The sequence below is a fragment of the Rattus norvegicus genome, chromosome 10, assembly GCF_021556685.1.
Source record: "Rattus norvegicus strain SHRSP/BbbUtx chromosome 10, alternate assembly SHRSP_T2T, whole genome shotgun sequence".
NCBI classification, from domain to species: domain Eukaryota; kingdom Metazoa; phylum Chordata; class Mammalia; order Rodentia; family Muridae; genus Rattus; species Rattus norvegicus.
This window is the reverse complement of record NC_141543.1, coordinates 97,201,792-97,215,889: the sequence shown is the minus strand read 5'-3', so window position 1 is coordinate 97,215,889 and position 14,098 is coordinate 97,201,792. Positions and strand designations below refer to the sequence as shown.

At 46.2% G+C, this 14,098-nt stretch overlaps 1 long non-coding RNA gene across 1 annotated transcript; it reads left to right on the top strand.

Moving 5' to 3' along the window:
• Positions 1-6,624: 6,624 nt before the first annotated feature.
• On the top strand, positions 6,625-13,799 carry LOC148003138 (uncharacterized). The gene is made up of 2 exons (XR_015631314.1): positions 6,625-7,158; positions 12,034-13,799. It is a non-coding gene; the product is annotated as an uncharacterized LOC148003138 (long non-coding RNA).
• The last annotated feature ends 299 nt before the right edge of the window (positions 13,800-14,098 follow it).

The window sequence follows — 14,098 nt, the reverse complement described above, 5'->3', positions numbered from 1 at the left end:
AAATTAAAATCCTTATATGTGGCTGAAAAAAATTGTAAAATTGGGACATCTATATATCTGAATCTATAATATCTACATTTCTCTGTCTCATCTATCGGGGGGATGGAAAACTGCCCATACAAAAATTGTGCAGAAATGTTAATAGCAATATATTATTATTCATAGCAGAAAAACATTGGATACAACACCAATGTCAGCTAACCGATGAAGGGATCAAATGTGTTTTCATATAGTATTATTCACACCATATAGTATTCACACAATGTGTATTCACACCATGTGTATTCACACAAATGTATTCACACCATGTAGTAGTCACAGCATGTGTTCACACTATGTAGTATTCACATCATGTAGTATGCACATCATGTAGTATTCACACAATGTGTATTCACACAATGAAGTATTTATTCCTCCAAGAAAGGAATGAGTGCTTATACATATTCCAACATGAATGAACCCTGAAACATTATGCTAAGTGAAAAACAACATAAAAGTACATAGGAATCCATGCACGTGAGCTGACCAAAAAGAGCAATCCACGGAGACAGAAAGCCGCTGCCTGGGATGAGGGGGTGATGGCCAACAGGTGTGGGGGTTCTTTTAGGGTGAGGAAAGCGAGCTAACATTAGCAAGGATGGTTGCACAGTTCTGTAGGCGTACAAGCCACTCTATAGATGTATAAATGTATACACACTATAAGAGGGAAAGATCTTACCGTGTGCGAATTAAATCTTGGCAAACTGTTAAGTTTAAAATGCCCAGAGTGGGAACACAGGAGAGCATATGCCTTGCCCACACGATGCCCCAGGTCCCACCTCCAGTATTCTAACTCCACACCAAAGCCCGAAGGTTAATTATAGCATCGTGAAGTCTGACTAGTGATTGGTTTTGACTCACAGAGTGTACACATAATCCCCTTTGCTTGGTCCCAACCTGCCGCCCTCCAGGACCCCAGCTCAGGTCGTGTCTAGGAAGCAGCCCCAGGCTCCCTGCCCTGTGTGGATCTCTGTGTTCTGTGTATCAGCTGTTGTGTGCTGTGTTTATCGTTAGCACTGGGATTGAACAAGGGGCCTTGTGTTCTACCGCTGAGCACGCCTCCTACCCTGTTTTATGTTTACTTTTTATATCTTTTGAAAGGTAATATCGGGGACCAGGCAGGGAGACTGACAAGACTAACTTGATATGCTGCCCACCTTGGCCTCCATTTTCTGATTCCGCATTAACCACTACAACAGCTGGGACTACAGGTATAGCAGCACCATATCCTGGTGGCAGCTGAGTCCCTACACAGCCCTGCTGTCTGGGGACTCTATTCACATCAGACAGAGAGGACAGTGAAGGGCCAAAGAAAAAGACACTACCGAATCTAGCTTGGTGACTTATGAATGTTGGGGGTTCCTTAAATGGGCCACTACACCACCAGTCTCCCACCAACAGTTACTAACCACTTACGTATCCCTGGAGGGGAAGGGCCCCCTGAGCCTTCTTAGTGCTGTACCTCCTCACAGGAGGGCATGCTAACAGGCACAATTGTGTGAAATCTGACGGGGCTGGTCACAGTGACTGTAATTCAAGACATATCTAGCCTGAAGGAAACGTCTTCACAATGGGCACCACAAAGAAGGAGAGCCGCTTCAGATGAGAAGCCAGAAAAGCCAGGACCGCACATGTGCACCTCAGGACCACAGCTCAGTAATCTCTGAGCCTCACTTTCCCCACATGTATGGCAACTGTGACGGTTTCTCCCCGTCCCCTCTTTCAGTCTTGTGAAGAGACGGATGGATACGGCTCCCCCATCTGTTGTGCAGCACTGCACAGAACCATGATGTCAAGCACGGAGTGGTGGAATGTGCCTGCAATCCCAGCACTCAGGAGGCAGAAGCAGGATTAGAAGACAAAAAACAAAGAACACCAAATATTTATTAATATTGTCAGAAGCATGTGTTGATGGCCCTCTCCTGAGAGATGACTGTGGCTAAAGGGGAAACTTGTTCTCCAAGGCACCAGGCTAGAGTCTGGTAGGGAGCAAGGTGGCTGTTCCAGGCTAGATGGGACAAAGCAGCTTCATCCTGAGGAGAGCAGGGTCAACCTCAGTGGGTCAGAGGTTAGGAACCCCAAGTTAGAAAACTTGAGCCAATTGGAAATGGTGGCCCGCACCTTTAATTCCAACCCTTAGGGAGGCAGAGGCAGGCAGATCTCTGAGTTCAAGGCCAGCTTGGTCATCACATTGAGTTCCAGGATACACACATGAACACGCGTGTACGAGTGCGTGAACACACACACACATAATCACACACACATACACACACATACACACACATACACACACACACACACACACACATACACACACACACACGCATGCATGCTGTAGCAACCTCAAAGTCTCTCAGCATAGGGAAATTTGCCCCAGAGGTACAGAGGGCAGGGATAAGGGACAAAGATGGGAGATAGAGGAAGAGGGAGAAAGAAGGAGGGAGCACAGGAGAGGGGAAAGGCGGAAAGAGGGAAGGGGGAGGGGCATGGGGGGTGAGGATGGCTCTGGAGAGTGAGGAGACAGACCTGGCCCATAGGCAGATGGCGGTTTATAAAGGTACAAGGGGAAACCCCGTGTTAGCTTGAGTGTTTAATTTTAATTGGGCCTGTGCATTAATTAGGTGAGTCAAAGAGAGCTTTTGATTCCTGGACTTCAATCCTTTGATAGCTGGACCTTGGTAGGCCATACCTACTTCAACAGGGCCACACCTTCTAATCTTGCCACTCCTTGTATATTCCGAGTACATACAAGCTGTCACAGAACGTATTTTAACATATTTTAGCAAGGCAGAGGGAATGGGGAGAAGGGCAAGGCCTGCCACGATCGTGTTTGTCATGCTCGGGCTGGCTAGAATCTCTTCACACACAAAATAAAAAGGAAAAGAAAACTTGTTTCTTAATAATAATAACAGTAATTAATAAGTTATTATAACTTTTTTTCTTAATAATAATAATGTATTCCTAAAATAAAAGGGGGAGAAGAAAGCCAGTGTGGAAATGAGAGCAACAGGTTCTTGAAGCTGAGGTGAGCGGGATGCTGAGCGGCTTGACCAGTGCTGTCTAGGAACCTTTTCTGGGATGATGAGAAGGTGTGTCTAACAGATATGTAACGGAGAGCTGAAGGCATGTAACAGGCATGTAACAGAGAGCTGAAGGCATGTAACAGGCATGTAACAGAGAGCTGAAGACAGAGCTCGGGGTAGAGCTCCTGCTTGGCATGTAAGGCTCTGGGTTCCAGCTCCACATTGGGAGGAAACATATATACATACATACATACATACATACATACATACATACATACATACGTTATAGACAAGAGCCACAGATGTAATCCCTCTTTCCCTCTCTCCCTCTCCTTCCAAACAACCAACTAACCTACCTTCTTTCCTTCCTTCCTTCCCTCCTTCCTTCCTCGAGACAGTCTTATGTAGACCAGGATAGTCTTGAATCCTATGTAGCCAAGGATGACTCTGAGCTCTGACCCTGCTGAGATTACAGATGTGCCCCGCCAGCAGGGTGCGTGAGATGCTGAGGAAAGCCCAGGGCTTCGTGCCTATTTGACAAGTACCTATCCCCAGCTACATCCCCAAGTCTAATTTTATATTGTCTAATAGCCATGTCAGCAAAAGCAAAAGCAAAACCAGTAAGTAACAGTCTAGTGTATTTAACTCTGGAATATCTAAAATGGCCTTTCAACGCGTAGTTTCTGTCAACGTATTTTGCCCTTTTTCTTTGCTATGGCTTAAGACATCTGGCGTGTTGTATCTCAGTTTAAATGCTAGATTTTTAACAGCAGTAATTCAGTCCGGCCAAAGCTGTCTGTTGCATTAAATGGGCCAAAAACACCTCTTACTGCTTCTGATTTCAAACCGGTTAGATAAAAATAAAAACTCAGTTCCTCTGTCCTGACCAACTGCAAACAAGCAGGTTGGACCACAACCTAGAGGAGATTCTGTGGCAGGTGTTTGCCCGAGGAGGGAACAGTTTCCCACTCAGAAACTGTGCGGGGGCAGTGCGTTTATACCCGGGGGCCTTCGTGACCTACTGGTTCGGATTATGGGTGGAGAACCATAACAAAAGGCCCCGGGCCAAGCTGGTTACCTTGAACGTGAAATCTCAGCTTTGAAAAGTCTTATTCTAGGCCTCATTTAGCCCAGTTACCTCCCCTGGGATTGGGTTCCTGGAGGTCTCTGAAGGTCACAAAGCCATTATTTATTTTGGGATTTTTGTTTGTCTGTTTAGCAGAAAGCAGGGTTGGGGGATGGACCTCCTGCACAGTAGGCAAGCACTCTACCATACTCTGCTCAGTATTTTCAATACCTTAAAACCTTTACTGAAGTCACAAGTGTCTGATTCTGATCTAGCCTAAAGACAGAGCAGCTCGCCCTGACAACGCCAGATGGCCATCGGATCCGGCACTCGGGGGATTCCTCCCGCATCTCTGAGCACGATCTCCTAGTGTACAGCTGCCCTGGCGACAGGGCTGAGCTGGCAGCAGCTCGCTGCATCCCACGCTCTGCTCCACTGCGGTCTGCAGACAAAACAAATGCCGAGGAAACGTGGTGAGGATACTGAGGCCAAAAGTAGACGAGGTCTGCGGGTCCAAGGCCCACGCTCGACGATGCCGGGGAGGAGCCCTAGGCAGACAGGGGTCGATGGTCTGGGCTTGCTCAAAGCAGGAGTGGGGCACTGAGGCTGCGCAGATGTTCCCTCTTCTTGGACATCTGGTTGAGACCTTAGTGTCGAGAATGGGAGACAAGCTTTCACTCTTAAAACGCCTTATTATGAGGTGTGTGTACATGACATGTAGTGCTCATGAAAGCCAAGAAAAGCGATAGAAAATTTAACATACACAAACCCACTAGCCAACACTACCACATGTCCTATGGCCTTATCTTTCTGGTCCTCCATCTCACGTGCCCCCTCCACTACTGTGCGTGTGTGTGTGTGTGTGTGTGTGTGTGTGTGTGTGTATGTGTTTAGATCAAAGAGCAACTTCTTGGAGTCAGGACTTAGCTGATACCTTTGCATGGTGGGTTCTGGGATCGAACTCTGGTGCTTAAGTTTCGTATGGGAAGCTCGTTTACAATCTGAGCTATTGAACGCTTCTATGTTCAGTGCCAAAGTAGCGAGGAGAGTGGAAAGACTCCAAATGTCCAATAACTGGGGAATAGATGAACAAAATGTGCTGTATCCATGTACTGGGATAGTATTTGATAATCAAAAAGAATAAACAGATATGGACAGGGCTCAGAACACAAAAGACTGCTGGACATGGTGACTCATGTCTGTAATCCCAGCATTTGGGGAGACAAAGCCAAGGAGGATTGCCACAGTTTGAGGTCTCCTTGGCCTAAGGAGTGAGACACTATCTCGAAAGCAAAACACTGCAGGCCAGGTGTGGAGGCACGCATCGTTAAGTCCCAGCATTCTGGAGGCAGAGGCAGGTGGATCTCTGATTTCAAAGCCAGCTTGGTTTACTCAGTGAGTTTCAGGACAGCCAAGGCTACGTAGAGAAAAGCCATAAGCAAAACCATAGCAAACATGGCCACTCTGGTACACTGATGCTGGGAATTAAGTTCAACAGTAGAGTTCCTGCCTAGTATATGTAGTGTCTGGTTCTCTGGGCTCTGATCCCCAGCAAACACCCTCTCCCACACAGCTCCTAACCCAGGGGAAGAGGGAGAGGGAACAGACAGACAGACTGCTACATTTTATGTATTTATAGCCAGGAGTGTTATAGCAGCCAGTGTATGTTACAGCATACATCCTAGCACCTGGAAGGCTGAGGCAGGAGAATCAAGAGTTTAAGGTTGTCTGCCTGGCATATGCCTTTAATGTCAGCCCTCTGGAGACAGAGGCAGGTGGATCTCAGTTGAGTTCAAGACCAGCCTGGTCTACTTAGTGAGCTCCAGGATAACTGAAGCTACATGTAATTAATTTAAGTTAATTTATTTAAAAAGGCACAAAGAAACAGGCAGGAATATTTAAGAATAAGAAACACCAAGCTTCGCAAACCCGACAGGTTGTTTAACCTCAGTAGCAACAAGATCCCCTAGTCTGGCAAAGAGAAAACTAGACGAACAACGGCGCGAAAGATCCGTGTGGGACCCCTCACCCTCTGCCTGCTGGCTAGGGAATGGCTGGAATTCAGGGCAGGCCAATTACTTTGACAGACAGGATCCAGAGACAATGGATCCAGAGTGTTTTTCCAAAGGCCAAGGCAATGAAAGGAAAGGGCAGTCCTCAGAGCGGCTCAGTAGAGTCTAGGGGTGTGTAAGCTTCATGAGGAGAAAAAGGACGGGGGCTGTGCACTGAGCTGTTGAAAAGAAAATTATACAAATTCTAGGTTTAGAAATATAAAATTAAAAGAGTTAGCCCCAAAAGCCACAAACTCAGGGCTAAGCCCTGCCGCCAGGAATAGCAGGCCATAAAGATAAAGAAAAGGAATGCAGGATCCAGCTCAGGCTATCGAGGACTGACCCATAAACCATCCAAAGACGTCCCCCCAGCTTACTCAGAGTCATACTTTAACCAGATGTCCTCCAGACCCTGATAAGCCCCTACTTGTGCTTTTCAGCCATTGTGTCCTACAGAGAGCACTCCAAGAAACCGGACAGCCCAAGCCTAACCAGAGGTGTTTCAAATACAAATGCTCCATCAGTTTTGACAAACGTTTAAAAATAATGAGGACCTGAAGACCCTACCCTTCTCCTGATTTAGTAGCTCTGTTCCAGGAACCAGGGGGCCATAAAACCTTCTGGCGTCCCCTTATCTCCTGGAGCCATAAAACAATCTTGTAACTTGTGGTACATTCCCCTTTGACATCCCCCATCCCCTGGTGCTCACAGCCTCTGCCTTTAAATACTCTTTTTCCCAGCCTCTCGGGGCCGACACCTCTGTCTCCTGCGCGGGATACGTGTCGGCCCGGAGATCTCTGTAATAGGTCTCCGTAATAAACCTCGCCTTTGCTTATTACATCCAAAATGGTCTCTCTGTGTCTGGGGTCCGCGATTTCCCAAGACTTGAGTAAGGGTCTCTCTGCGTGGGATCTTTCATATTTATGGGGGCTCGTCCGGGATCTGCGCGACTACCCCAGACTCCGAAGACCCCTTGGAGGTGAGTTGGATGTTTGTCTGAGTGTTTCTGTGTGAGCGGCGCCGCATTCGTCAGTCTGTGTCTGTCTCTGTTTTGGTTCCACCGTGTGTGTATATATGTGTGTCTTAGTACTGGTCAGTGTTAAGAGGGCAGATGGGTATTCCTGCCCTGTGGTAAGAGGGCAGATGGGTATTCCTGCCCTGTGGTAAGAGGATGGATGTGTATTCCTGCCCTGTAGGAGAGTGGATGTGTATCCCCACTCAGTGCAGCTGCCTTTGTGGTCCGTGAGGACCCCCTGGCTGCGGAAGGGGGGACGCCCCGGGCCCGCAAGGCTGCAGCCCCTGGAAGACGTTCCACGGGCGGAGAACAGTCGGGAGAGCCCGGCTATGGACAGTCAGGAGGACCTGACTCTGGTTTTCTGGAACAAAGGAGATGGAATGCTCCTTTTACCTAGGCGGGAGTGGACGAGGAATCCCACTCCGTCAGAGGTCGAGTTCGGCTGCCTATTTAAATATAGGCACGGACAAGTGTGCTTAGTCGTTAGGACAAGAGGACACTCTGGAATCCTGTTGGGAGGTGGAATCAGATGGTCCATCTCATCCCAAAAGCAGCTAAGGTTAAGCTGCAGTTTGGGCCACGTACTGAAGGTACCAGGCATCTGTGAAAGTTGGTTATAAGATGCTTTGTCTTGATATTGTTTGTCTGGCTTGTTTTCTGTGGTATTGTCGAGTGTCTTTTTGGCTTTTGTTTCGTTTTTGAATTTTGGACTGACGACTGTGTTTGAATTTGGACTGACGACTGTGTTTAAAATCTTGGACTGATGACTGTGTTTGAAATCATGAAACTGTTTGCTTTGTTCGTCATAGAGTTTTACTTGGTCCTCTTGGTGCTTAAGTTAAGAGTTAAAAATAATTTGCTTGAGAAAAATTGTTTTCTGCCAAGGAGTTTTGTCTTTCTCTCCTGAGCCTCCTCCCCAAGGAGAGAGGCCCCTCCCTTTACTCCCCTTGATCAGCCTAGCTGCTGTTAACAGTTGTGTAAACAGACATTAACAAAAACCTTGAGGACAAAACTGCTCGTAAATAAAAAAGTTCCCCAGATTAGGCCTCCGGTATGAAACAAGTATAGTGAGTAAGAAACTTAATTTTATGGACCCCGCTCTAGTGTCGGTGTTTTGGTTGATAGCCAACGTTAATTTTTTAAAACATAGTGTTTTATCTGTGCTTGTGCTTGAAACACACAGTAGGGGGGAGCGAAATTAGCTGCGGAGCTGCTGCAGCGAGCATGGGGACTTCTCAAGTCTCTCCCAATTTTCCTGGCTCTTCAGGAGCTGTTTAAAAGAAAAAGGCTTAAGGTAAAAAGAAACACTATAAAAAGATTTCTTAGTGAATTACTACACCTTGGTTTGCGATCTCTGGGAATCTCATGGTGGACAGCTGAGATAAGCTGGAAAAGGATTTAAATTTTGCTTAGAAACAAAGAATCTTAAAGGTGGAGTTTCAGCCGGTATGACACTTAGTGCATAGCTGCCTAAAAGATCAGAAATGCTGTCAACAGGCTATAAAAAAGGGACAGGCTGTGTTAAAAATGCTACATAAAGAATAATCTAAAAAGGCTGAGAGTGAGGTGGGAGAGGACTCTAAGAAAAACAAGAACAAGAAAGGAATTTCTGCTTTTAGTGACCAGACCTTCAACTCTTGCTCACAGAAAGAGGGTGCTCATTAAGAGAAGTTCTTTAAGGGGCCTGCCTTATCTGCTGGCCCTATTCCAAGAGAGGAGCCAGTCTCCAGCATTAAATTACTTTTCTCACTGGTCATCATTAGCATGGAGAATGCCTTTGATCCTATCCCCACAGCAGCCAGTTCCTGCCCCTGTGGTAGAAATGTCCCAGGTTGGGGGGCAGAGAAGCCCCTAAAATAGTTTCAAAGAATCTACAACAAACTGTAAAGAACTTTGTTTTGCTTTGCCAGTCAGAATTTAAAATTCAGGCTTTGGCTGTGGCCAAGGTCAGGATTAATGTTTTCTTTTCCATGGGCCTTTAGCCCACTGAGAAAGTTTGGTAAAGGGCTGCTACTGAGGTCCTGAAAGCCCCAGGTGAACTGGTTACAATTCTTTTGTCAGCTGCTTAGTATCTAACACTCAGGTTCTAACCGTCTCTCCATCCTTTTGTTATTAGTTGTTACTGGAAGCCTAGTGCCATTTAGAGGATGGGTCTCTTGAGCGATAAATCCACTGAGCTGACACTAAAGGAAGGTACTCCTTAAGGGAAAATCTAAGTCCAGAGAGACAACCGGTAACAGATAGACTGCCCCTCTGCTCACTTTTCTGTTTCACAGACACAAGGTCTTTTTGTCCCAAGAAAGCCTCCTGGCTTAGCTGTGTGACTAAATGCTATTTGCCCTCTTCAGTGGACCTCTATTCTCAAGATTCTCTTGTTTTCTCACCATCCCATTTGAGATGCTTGTTAGTAACTGTTACAGGTCTTCTTTACCACCGAGGAAAGACAAAATCCTACTAGAGGCCAGAAAAAGTGTTCCAGAGATGGATGGAAGGCCCTCACTTCTGCCTGCTCTTTTCAGACGCCTAAAGGTAGGGAGTGCCAGGTCTGCCGCCAGGCTCCAAGGGTGGGTCTCTGAGGGGCTAAAAAATGCCCCACCAATCTGGCTAAGATAAAGAAAGGATATGAAGAAAAAGTTACAAAAATTTAAAGGGTTAAGTTAAGTTGCTGAGAGTTAGTACAAGTTACAGAGAAAGAGGTAAAAAGAACAGAAAGCTAAAAAAAAAAAAGAGACAAAAAGAAGAGGAAGTTAGAGAGATAAAGAGAGATAAAAGACGAGAGAGGAACATATACTGGCCACAGTAGTTAGGGAACCTAGGAAGATAGTACCTGGCAACAGAAGAGAATTCCTGACTAAAGATCAGTGTGCCTAATACGAAGAAAAAGGATATTGGGTCAGGGACTGCCCCAGAAAGAACAAGAGGGGACACTGGAGAGCCTCTTGGTGCTGGCTATACACAGAGATAGAAGGGAAGCCCGCCCAGTTGTTTTGTGGATACAGGGACCCAATGCTCTGTGCTCCTATGCCCCCCTGTGGGCCAATATCCAAAGACCTTGAGTGCAAGGAGCTACTGACAACGAACAATACTTATGGACTGCCCGAAGAACAGTGGACCTTGGCGTGGGCCGGGTAACCCACTAGTTCATAGTCATCCCTGACTGCCCCCATCCCTTGCTCATGAGAAAATTGCTCTCCAAATTGGCTTGCGTGGGCTGAAATGGCTGGATGAGGCCATGTGTATACATATCTATAGACTGTGTATGTGGAGCTTAAGACCTGTCTCAGTACACCAGTAACTGATGCTGGGAGTTGAATGGCTTAGTGCTTTTCTGCCTGAAACACACCGTTCCTGCCAGCCGGGCACTAACAATTATCACCCAATCCAGGACTTAAACTGTGATAGAGTGGCTGATAGAGTGTCCAAAGATGGGACCACTGGTCAGCTGCCATGGACTAGATTCTCCACCGGTTGGGGACAATCTGGTCACCTTGCTGCCCAATCCGGACCTGGAGCCACCACAGCACGAGTGTCAAACACTGACAGAAGCACATGGGTGGAGGAAAGACCTCTGCGACTGGCTGATTGACCCCTGCTGAAAGCCGAGGACCTTGTCCACAGACGGGAACAGTTCTCTTCATGAATGAAGGTCAGAGACAAGTGGGTGCTGCCATGGTGGACAACACAATGTCATCTAGAATGGCTGAACCTCTACCCCCCCCAGCACATCAGCGCCACAGATGCCTTTGCCATCTCTTGGATGCCCGGATGAAGCCAACAACTGTGAGTACTATTCATTGCCCAGGAAAACAGGAGGGAAGAGATTCAGTGACATGGGGCAGTGACAAAACAGATAAAGTGGCTCGGGAAATGGCTATACAGGAGCCTATCCTGGTTACAGGCCTGCAAGAGACAGCCACTGAGAACTAGGATTAGACTAAGGGATGGCCTCACTTAGAAAAGGCCCAAATTGCTTAAAAGATAAAGGACAATGGCACACTTGAGGGGAAGCTATACTCCCCAGAGAACAAAGAAAAGACTCACTTTGCCAAATAAAAAAATAGACTTGGGCTGGGGATTTAGCTCAGTGGTAGAGCGCTTACCTAGGAAGCGCAAGGCCCTGGGTTCGGTCCCCAGCTCCGAAAAAAAGAACCAAAAAAAAAAAAAAATAGACTCATTTAAGAGATAAGAAGTTTGTCCAAATAGTTAAAATATATATAATAGACTTTAAGATTTTAGCCAAGAGAGACAATAAAAAAGTATAAAATACGTCAATAAATAAATGCTTAACAAACAAACAGGACAAAGAGACCTAGAGAGTTTAACGAAAAGTCGAAATGAACTTCACTGAGATAAAACCAGAAAAATATAATCTCCTAGTGCTTGTAGATACTTTTTCAGAAATAGACAGAAGCTTTCCTCACCAAACGAGAGACGGCCTCTACAATCATCAAGAAGATACTGAAAGAAATCTTCCCCAGGTCTGGAATGCCCAAGGTAATCTGGTCAGACAACGGTCCTACTTTCGTTGCCAAGGTAAGCCAGGGTGTGGCCAAGTATTTAGAGGTCGATTAAAAATTACATTGTATTTACAGACCTCAAAGCTCAAGACAGGTAGAGTAAATAAATAGAACTCTAAAAGAGACCCTGACCAAATTGACCATGGAGACTGGCACAGACTGGGTGACACTCCTTCCCTCTTGCTCTCTTCAGAGCAAGAAATACCCCTTCCAGATTCAGCCTTACCCCCTTTGAGATCTTATATGGGGCCTCAGCTCCCCTGACTGTATTAGATGATGTTACTGAACCAACATGTCATAGTAATAATGATTTGTGTGCCAGGCTAAAAGACCTACAGGTGATACAGAAAGAAATCTGCTCACAGCTGACAGCAGCCTATGCCCCGGAGACCCCTGAGACATCCCATCAGTTCCAGGTCGGAAGCAGCTACACTGAGCCCAGACACTCGATCCTCGCTGGAAAGGACCATACCTGGTGCTGCTGACCACCCTGACAGCCGTCAATTCTCAGCCCTCACCAGCCGTGTACTAGCTGTTAGGGCTGAGAGCTGGGACCTAGAGAGAAATTCAGTCATGTTTGTCCTGGGTTCCATCGAGATAGGTGTGGGGATAGGCTTGATTTCTATTACAAATGATGTAACATTACATATGTTAGTACTCCTAACACTTCTTGGGACTGTGCCTCAGGGATCACAACCTATATAAGTTTAGAAGTTCTGAAAGACAGTCATGACCTTGGTGTATAGGTTCAGATAGTGTCCAGATTGGAATCCTGATGCTAAAGACTTAGTAAGAGACAAAAAAAAGGAGTTGAGAATTACTTAGGGCTAGGGCTATCTAGGTGCTACAAGGGCAGCACAAGGACATCTGCTGTTGCCCTACAATACAAGGCTTATAGAGAATTCAGAACTGCCATTGACTCAGATATAAAAAGAGTAAAAGACTTTTTAGCTGACCTCCAAGAATACCTAACTTCCCTCTCAGAGGTAGTCCTTCAAAATAAGAAAAGATCAGACCTGATATTCCTTAAAGAAGGAATCTGTGTGCTACACTGAAAGAAAAATGTTGCTTCTATACAGACCATTCAGGAGTAATTAAAGACTCCATAAATAAACTTAAAAAAAGGTTAGACAAAAGACAGACAGACAGAAAAACACATCAGAGATAGTTCGAGAGCTAGTTTAGTAGATCTCCCTGGATGACTACCCTACTCTCTGCTACAGCTGGGCCATTATTAATAATTTTCTTGGTTTTAGTTTTTGGCTCCTGCGTGACAAACAGGTTAATTGCTTTTGTTAAGAATTGAGTGGGTGCTGTGCGGTTGATGGTCCTGAGACAACAGTACCAGTCAGTTAGGACAACTGGTGAGACCAAATAAGACTTGATATCAAAATTCTAAGATTAGAATTATTTAGTAGGAGAAGACGGGAATGAAAAGAAAATTATACAAATTCTAGGTTTAGAAATATAAAATTAAAAGAGTTAGCCCCAAAAGCCACAAACTCAGGGCTAAGCCCTGCCGCCAGGAATAGCAGGCCATAAAGATAAAGAAAAGGAATGCAGGATCCAGCTCAGGCTATCGAGGACTGACCCATAAACCATCCAAAGACGTCCCCCCAGCTTACTCAGAGTCATACTTTAACCAGATGTCCTCCAGACCCTGATAAGCCCCTACTTGTGCTTTTCAGCCATTGTGTCCTACAGAGAGCACTCCAAGAAACCGGACAGCCCAAGCCTAACCAGAGGTGTTTCAAATACAAATGCTCCATCAGTTTTGACAAACGTTTAAAAATAATGAGGACCTGAAGACCCTACCCTTCTCCTGATTTAGTAGCTCTGTTCCAGGAACCAGGGGGCCATAAAACCTTCTGGCGTCCCCTTATCTCCTGGAGCCATAAAACAATCTTGTAACTTGTGGTACATTCCCCTTTGACATCCCCCATCCCCTGGTGCTCACAGCCTCTGCCTTTAAATACTCTTTTTCCCAGCCTCTCGGGGCCGACACCTCTGTCTCCTGCGCGGGATACGTGTCGGCCCGGAGATCTCTGTAATAGGTCTCCGTAATAAACCTCGCCTTTGCTTATTACATCCAAAATGGTCTCTCTGTGTCTGGGGTCCGCGATTTCCCAAGACTTGAGTAAGGGTCTCTCTGCGTGGGATCTTTCACTGTCTCCTAGGCCAGAACTAGCGATGGCCCCGGAGGGTCATGCCACTTTCCTGCCAATCATGTGACTTGTGTTAGTTTAATGACACATGAAATGCTACTTGCTACGTACGGAGCTAGAAACCTGGTCATTGGGCATTCTGGAGTGCAGGAATCTAAAGACAGACTTAGGCTTGGTACATGCCTGAACAACAGCACGGGAGAGGTTGAGACAGGAGGGTCA